The sequence below is a fragment of the Triticum urartu genome, chromosome 6A, assembly GCF_056163025.1.
Source record: "Triticum urartu cultivar PI428250 chromosome 6A, HENAU_Tu73, whole genome shotgun sequence".
In the NCBI taxonomy this organism is placed as follows: domain Eukaryota; kingdom Viridiplantae; phylum Streptophyta; class Magnoliopsida; order Poales; family Poaceae; genus Triticum; species Triticum urartu.
In genome coordinates this window covers 33,611,358-33,618,846 of record NC_141878.1, presented here as the reverse complement: position 1 = coordinate 33,618,846, position 7,489 = coordinate 33,611,358, and the positions used below count along the sequence as shown (strand labels likewise).

General features: G+C 58.9%; 1 pseudogene; it reads left to right on the top strand.

Moving 5' to 3' along the window:
• Positions 1–491: 491 nt before the first annotated feature.
• Positions 492–3,636, top strand: LOC147963567 (uncharacterized; annotated as a pseudogene).
• Positions 3,637–7,489: the final 3,853 nt, after the last annotated feature.

The following is a 7,489-nucleotide window of genomic DNA, read 5'->3' as shown; positions in this document are numbered from 1 at the left end:
TGAAAATGAATAGGACACCAAAATGATTAGAGGAAAAAGGTGTCTGAAGTAAAAAGTAATGAAAGAAAGATGAATGATTAAAAGATCCATTAGTCTTTATTGAAATGGCGTATTTATATCGGGTGTTATGACCAGTTTAGCTTATAACCGGAGGAGGCCCACCGAGCATTAGTTAGGGGCTTGGCCCACAAGTTATCTTAGGATTAATTCTTATGCAAGTTATTTAGGTTATAAATATAGACTGTAAGACTCTTTAAGAATTAAGCAATAAAGATATTATCATTTTTTGTTGCCCGGCTCCCAGAGGAGTCGGAACCCTAGCCGCCACCAGCCAACTGCCGCCACACCTAAACCCTAGCCGCGACGGCGCCCACTCACCGGCGCACCCGCTCCAGCCCTCGTCCTCCTCCACCTTGTCCCTATAACCCGCGTAGCCGCACCGGTAGGAACCCTAGTCCTACCAATTTGGTAGCAGAGCCCACGTTACGATCATGTCGCTGCCGCCATCACCGCTGCCGCTGCCTGTCGGTACCACCGCGCCCATGACGACGGCGCCGATCATCACCGCGCCGACCACATCCGCCGGGACCTCGCTGGCATGTCTCGTCTCCTCCTCGGTGCTGCTTGCACCGCCATCTCCGGGCGCATCTGCACCATCGCCGGTGGCCGCCTTGTCTCCGGAGCAACTCGCCGCCACGCTACATCACCTCGTCACCGCCGTCCACGGTCTTCAGCTCCAACAGCAATATGGGGCCGGAGCCTATGCTCACCCATCGTCAGCCCCGATCGCCGCCACTGGCCTTCTCCTACAGCAGCAGCCGCAGTACGGGGGCAGAGCGGCCCCCTTTGCGCCACCACTAGGGCCGTACCAGGGCGCACCCGCGTACGGCGGGTCCCTGTTCTGGCCGATCCAGGCAGGCTTGGCATCCGGGCCAGCGCCGACCGCGACGCCCCTCTGGCCTTTGCCGCCAGCAGCCTCGGCCGCCTCCTGGTTGCAGCAGCCGCCGTCCACCGCATGGCCGGTGCAGCAGTCGCCGTCCACCGCATGGCCGGTCCAGCAACCGCCGCCGATGGAGTCCCAGGGCCGGCTTCCACCGCTGTTCTCCGCGCCCTCATCATCCGGGACCAGCTCGGGCGCGACCTCGACTACCGGGTTACCGATCCATCAGGTCCGGTTTCCCCCGTCCCCATCCCCCTGCCAGCGTGGGCGGCGGGGTCTTCGCCTTCACCGGTCTACACCACGGCCCCGGTTGAGCCGACTCCATTCCCGCAGTTCGGCGGGCCATCCGGCCCCGCTAGCCAGTACCCGGACTACTCCGATCAGGCACCCCCCGCTTCACTGTTCCAAGCCTCCGAGCCTGCTCGGCACGGCGGGCCGCAGCAGGCACCGCCGCGGTTCGCCAAACTCGACTTCGCCACCTATGACGACACGGAGGATCCCCTTAACTAGCTCAACCAGTGTGAGCAGTTCTTTCGCGGGCAGCGCACCCTCGCGTCGGAGCGGACGTGGCTCGCGTCTTACCACCTCCGTGGTGCGGCCTAGACCTAGTACTACGCCCTCGAGCAGGACGAGGGCGCCATGCCTGCGTGGGAGCGTTTCCGCAAGCTCTGCCTCCTTCGCTTCGGGCCTCCGGTACGCGGGAGCCGCCTGGCGGCGCTCGGTCGCCTTCCCTTCACCTCCACGGTGCAGGACTTCGCCGACCATTTTTAGGCCCTGGCCTGCCACGCGACGGGCGTTACGGCCCAGCAGCGGGCCGACCTCTTCGTTGGTGGCCTTCCGGACCACATCCGCGTAGACGCGGAGCTCCGTGGACCTCAGGATCTCCAGTAGGCCATGTACTACGCCCGCGCCTTCGAGAGTCAGGCCCAGGCCATGCAGCCTGCCGCGCCACCGCGGGGAGGCCGCCCGACCACACGTCCAGGCCCGGCGCCCGGCCGTCCACCTCAGGCCGCGCCGGCACCCCCAGCGACGAGACGGCCCTTCCGTCGTCTTTCTCCGGCAGAGCAGATGGAGCGGCGGCGCCAAGGCCTTTGCTTTAACTGCGATGAGCCCTACACGCGGATCCATGTCTGTCCGCGCCTCTTCTACTTGGAGACGGTCGACTACACCGAGGAGGACGCCTCGATCGACGAGTCCCCGCCACCTGCGGCGGCTGCGGACACCCCCGCGGGTTCCACGGCGACGGCCTTTGCCGTCTCCCTCCACGCCCTCGCCGATATCCGTGACGAGCGGACCATGCTGTTGCCGGTGATCATCCAGGGCGAGCGGCTCGTGGCCTTGGTGGATACGGGCTCCACCCATAACTTCCTGCCCGTGGCGACCATGCGTCGTCTAGCACTTCCGTTGACGGGCGGGGAGCGCCTTCGGGTCACCGTGGCGAATGGCGATCGCCTCCAGTGTCATGGGCTAGCACGCGACGTTCCCATCTCCATCGGCGGCGAACACTTCTCCATTACCTGTGCCGGGATCGACCCGGGCTGCTTGGACTTCATCCTTGGCGTGGATTTTCTACGGACCCTCGGTCCCATCCTTTGGGACTTCGACGCGCTGACGATGACGTTCTGGCGGATGGACCGCCGTATCCGGTGGGACGGCCTTGGGGGCGCCGCGCCAGCCGCGCCATAGCTCCAGCTGGCCACCGCGTCCACGGAGGCCGACCCCCCCTCCTGGATTCTCTTCTGCAGCAGCACCATGATATCTTCGATGAGCCGCGGGGCCTTCCGCCCGCCCGGGTGTACGACCATCGGATCCACCTCTTTCCGGGCTCCACCCCGGTGGCGGTTCAGCCTTATCGCTACCCTCAGCTGCAGAAGGATGAGTTGGAGCGCCAGTGTGCACTCATGTTGGCCGCCGACATTATCTGGATATCCACATCACCCTTCACCACGCCGGTGCTTCTCGTCCGCAAGGCGGACGACATGTGGCGCTTCTGCATCGACTACCGCGCCCTGAACACGCTGACACTCAAGGACAAGTTCCCTATACCGATGGTCGACGAGCTCCATGGGGCGCGCTTCTTCACCAAACTCGACCTCCGGTCAGGATACCATCAGGTGCGCATGCATCTGGATGACATCGCCAAGACGGCGTTTCGCACTCACCATGGCCACTTCGAGTTCTTGGTGATGCCCTTCGGCCTCGCCAATGCCCCGGCGACCTTTCAGGCCCTGATGAACGACGTCCTCCGGCCCTACTTACGACAGTTTGTGCTTGTTTTCTTTGATGACATTCTTATCTACAACGCCACATGGGCCGAGCACCTCCAGCACGTCGCCATCGTCTTCAACGAGCTTTGGGCGCACCAACTCCATCTTAAGCACTCGAAATGCTCGTTCGGGACGCCTTCCGTCGCCTACCTCGGCCATGTCATCTCGGCCGACGGGGTGGCTATGGACGCCGACAAGGTGGCAGCCGTCGCCACCTGGCCGACGCCTCACTCACCGCGGGCTCTTCGTGGATTCCTTGGCCTCGCGGGCTACTACCGGAAGTTTATCCGGGAGTCCGGGCTCATCGCGGCGCCCCTCACGCGGGCTACGCCGCGACGCCTTCGCCTGGGACGACGAGGCGACGACGGCATTCGAGGCCCTCAAGGGGGCCCTCAAGACGGGCCCCGTTCTCCAGATGTCCGACTTTGACCGCCCATTTGTGGTGGACTGTGACACCTCGGGTGCGGGCTTCGGCGTCATGTTGCATCAGGGCGATGGGGCCCTCGCCTTCTTCAGCCGGCCTTTCGCTCTGCGCCATCTTAAGCTGGCAGCATACGAGCGGGAGCTCATTGGCTTGGTGCAGGCCGTGCGCCATTGGCGGCCTTACTTGTGGGGGCGGTCGTTCCACATTCGCACGGACCATTACAGCCTCAAGTTCTTGCTGGACCAACGGTTGTCGACCGTGCCTCACCACCAGTGGATCAGCAAGCTCTTCGGCTTCGACTTCTCCGTCGAGTATCTGCCGGGTCGCCTGAACACCGTGGCCGATGCATTGTTCCGTCGTGACTCCGACCTCATGCCCTCTGCCGGCGATTCCGAGGGGGCGGCTGATGAAGCTATGTACCTAGGGTAGGGTCATGGACCTGTCCTAACTGCCCTACTCAAGGACATCTCTAGAATAAATCACCTTTCAATCGACTTGGAGGTGTTCCACTCGACAGACTCGAAGACACTCGACCAAGAATCAAACACTCGACCAAGATCCAACCACTCGACGGCCAGGAGACCTAAAGTCACTCCACGCGCTAACGGTCGGTCATTAAGTAGCTTTTATGGCCATCATACCACTTTATTAGGGGCGTTACCAGTAACGCCCGACCTTAATGTATTTGTAACCCTGCATAACTGAGGACCGAAGGGGTCTGGCGAGCTCTATATAAGCCACCCCCTCCTTAGTGTAAAGGGTTCGCACCCCTGTAATTCATACACACATAATCCAGTCGACTGCCTCCGGGCTCCGAGACGTAGGGCTATTACTTCCTCCGAGAAGGGCCTGAACTCATAAACCTCGTGTGCTTACAACTACTCCATAGCTAAGATCTTGCCTCTCCATACCTACCCCCCTACATTACTGTCAGACTTAGAACCACGACAATTGGCGCCCACCTTGGGGCCGGTGTTTTAGCGATTTGTTGGAGGAGTTGTGATCTTTTCCGATCCAAATCATCATGGTTTCTGACGGAGTTTTGGTGGAGGGCCGCGAGATCTGTCTCGGCGCACTCACGTTCATCGCCGACGACTCCGCTTGGCTTCAGGAGGCTCCGCTCGACGTGGACGCACTCCCTGTCCGCGGGGCAACGCACTTTCGCGCGTGCGTCCGCGGCGTCCTCTTGCGGCAACCATCGACCCATTATCGGTCGGTCCCTGTGTTGTCCTCCCTCCCTGTTTCCCACCGGCGCAAGCGCTCCGGTCGGTCGAGACTTCAGTGGTGGGTGAGACACGCGGTGGCACGCCAGTCGGCCACCCCTCAAGTCGCGGTGATCGAGCCCGACGAATCCCTCTACGGCCTGTTCGACCTGTCGACTGGCTCCGCAGAGACTGCATCCGAGTGCGACAGCAGCGATCCGGCGGCGGAGGTTCTGATGGTCGATGGACCGCGCAGTCCTCCCAGTTTCCCCCACACTGACGGAGGCGCAGGTGGAGGCGACCCATCGCATCCCCATGAGGAATATCTCCCCGAGCCTCTCACGTCGCTGTAGAGAGAAGAACTTCGTCACCGGAACATGGATGCACTGCACACTCCTATCGTTGGAGAAACCCCCGAGGCTCGTGCCTTGGAGGACGCGCGCCTGGCAAACTTGGCTGAGCGCACTCGACTGGAGAACCTCCAGCGAGCACTCGATGAGCGTGCGCGACAACGGGTTCCAGAATCCAGTCGACGTCAGCTCTTTCCGCCCCCGCAGGTATATCGAACTCCGATTCAGAATTTAGCAGCTGCAGCCCGTATAGCAGAGTCGATTCAGCCTTCCCAGTCAAAGGCTGGCAGGGGCTTGCTGCAGATCAGAGCGTTACTCCGGGCAGCAGGAGACCAGAATTCCGCTGTTTCTCAGTCGCGGAACAGGATTCATAGCAGATCCATTGCTGCAGACACAGTCCAGTCGGCTCATAGCCCAAGATCGCCCCCGAGGCGTGAGGGACGTGGGGACCAGCGTGATTAGTACGAGAACCGTGAGCAGTATGATCACCGATTCGATCGTGATGATCGACGTCGAGTGCCCACCCCTCCCCCGAGGAGTGGATCGTATGTGCCTCGACAGCACGATGACATGCGCCCTTGTAGTGTTGGGCGAAGGATTCCAGTCGATCCCAGGGAACCAGGCTTTGATGCGAGATCCATTCTCGTTCAAGGTTTGGTCGACAGGAACAGAGCTCACCGAGAAGGTCACGACAGAGATGCATCTACCAGTAGCAGAGTACATGTTTTGGGGCTAGAGTACTTTAGTAGAGCCATCAGGGCCGCTGTGATTCCTCCCAACTTCAGGTTGGCGACTGGAGTCAGTAAGTTCACTGGTGAGTCCAAGCCCGATACTTGGCTTGAAGACTACCGAGTGGCTGTCCAGATTGGCGGTGGCAATGATGAAGTGGCCATGAAGCACCCGCCTCTCATGTTGGAGGGCTCGGCTAGAGCGTGGCTGAATCAGTTAGCACCCAGCAGCATTTACACTTGGGAAGATCTCGCCCGAGTGTTTGTCACCACATTTGAAGGAACATGCAAGCGACCGGCAGGGCTGACAGAACTGTGGTCTTGCGTGCAAAAGCCGAATGAAACTTTGAGGGATTACATCCAGAGATGGATCACGTTACATCACACGGTAGAGAATGTGCCTGACCACCAAGCAGTCTGTGCCTTCAAAGAAGGCGTCAAGTACAGAGAACTGAATCTGAAATTCGGTCGAACCGGAGACATGTCTCTGAATCGAATGATGGAGATTGCCACCAAGTACGCTAATGGTGAAGATGAGGATCGACTCCGGAGTGGCAGGCACAAGTCAGTCGCCCAAGAAACCGGAGGAGGAAATTCCAATCGGAAACAGAAGCGGAAAGCCGAGCCAGCTACTCCTGGGGAAGCCTTGGCTGTAACTCAAGGAAAGTTTAAGGGGAAACCCAAAGGGCCTTGGAACCCCAAGAAAGTTAAAGACCAAGACGGAAATGATGTGTTGGATTTGCCATGTCACGTCCACACCAAGAAAGATGAGGAGGGTAAGTTCATTTACCCGAAACATACCACTCGACAATGTCGGCTCTTGATCCAGCAGTTCCAGGGCAAACAACCCAAAGATAAGGAAAATGAGTCGGACAAAGTTGAGGACAAGGAAGACAATGATGATGGATACCCCCAGGTCAATTCCACCCTGATGATTTTTGCTGATGTTGAAAGCAAAAGTCGACTGAAAGTTATCAACCATGAGGTGAATATGGTTGCTCCGGCGACACCTAGTTATCTGAAGTGGTCTCAGACTGCCATCACATTCGACCAGTCCGATCACCCAACGCACATTGCCACCCCTGGGAGGCAAGCTTTGGTGGTCGACCCAGTTGTTGAAGGCACTCGACTGACCAAAGTCTTGATGGATGGTGGCAGTGGTTTGAACATACTGTATGCTGAGACGTTGAAAGGGATGGGCATTCCGATGTCCAGACTAAGTACCAGCAACATGAGTTTCCATGGAGTCATTCCTGGGAAGAAGGCTGAGTCACTCGGCCAGATTGCTCTTGATGTGGTTTTCAGTGATTCCAAGAATTACCGCAAAGAAAAGTTGACGTTCGAAGTTGTGGATTTCTAGAGTGCTTACCACGCTATTTTGGGCAGGCCAGCTTATGCACGCTTCATGGCTCGACCATGTTATGTGTATCTCAAATTGAAGATGCCTGGTCCCAAAGGTGTGATCACTGATACGGGCAATCGGAATAAACCAGAAGAGTGTTTTCAGAAAGGCTCAAAGATCGCTAATGCTCAGATGGCAGTGGTGGAGCTGCAGGAGTACCAGAAGACTGCAGACCC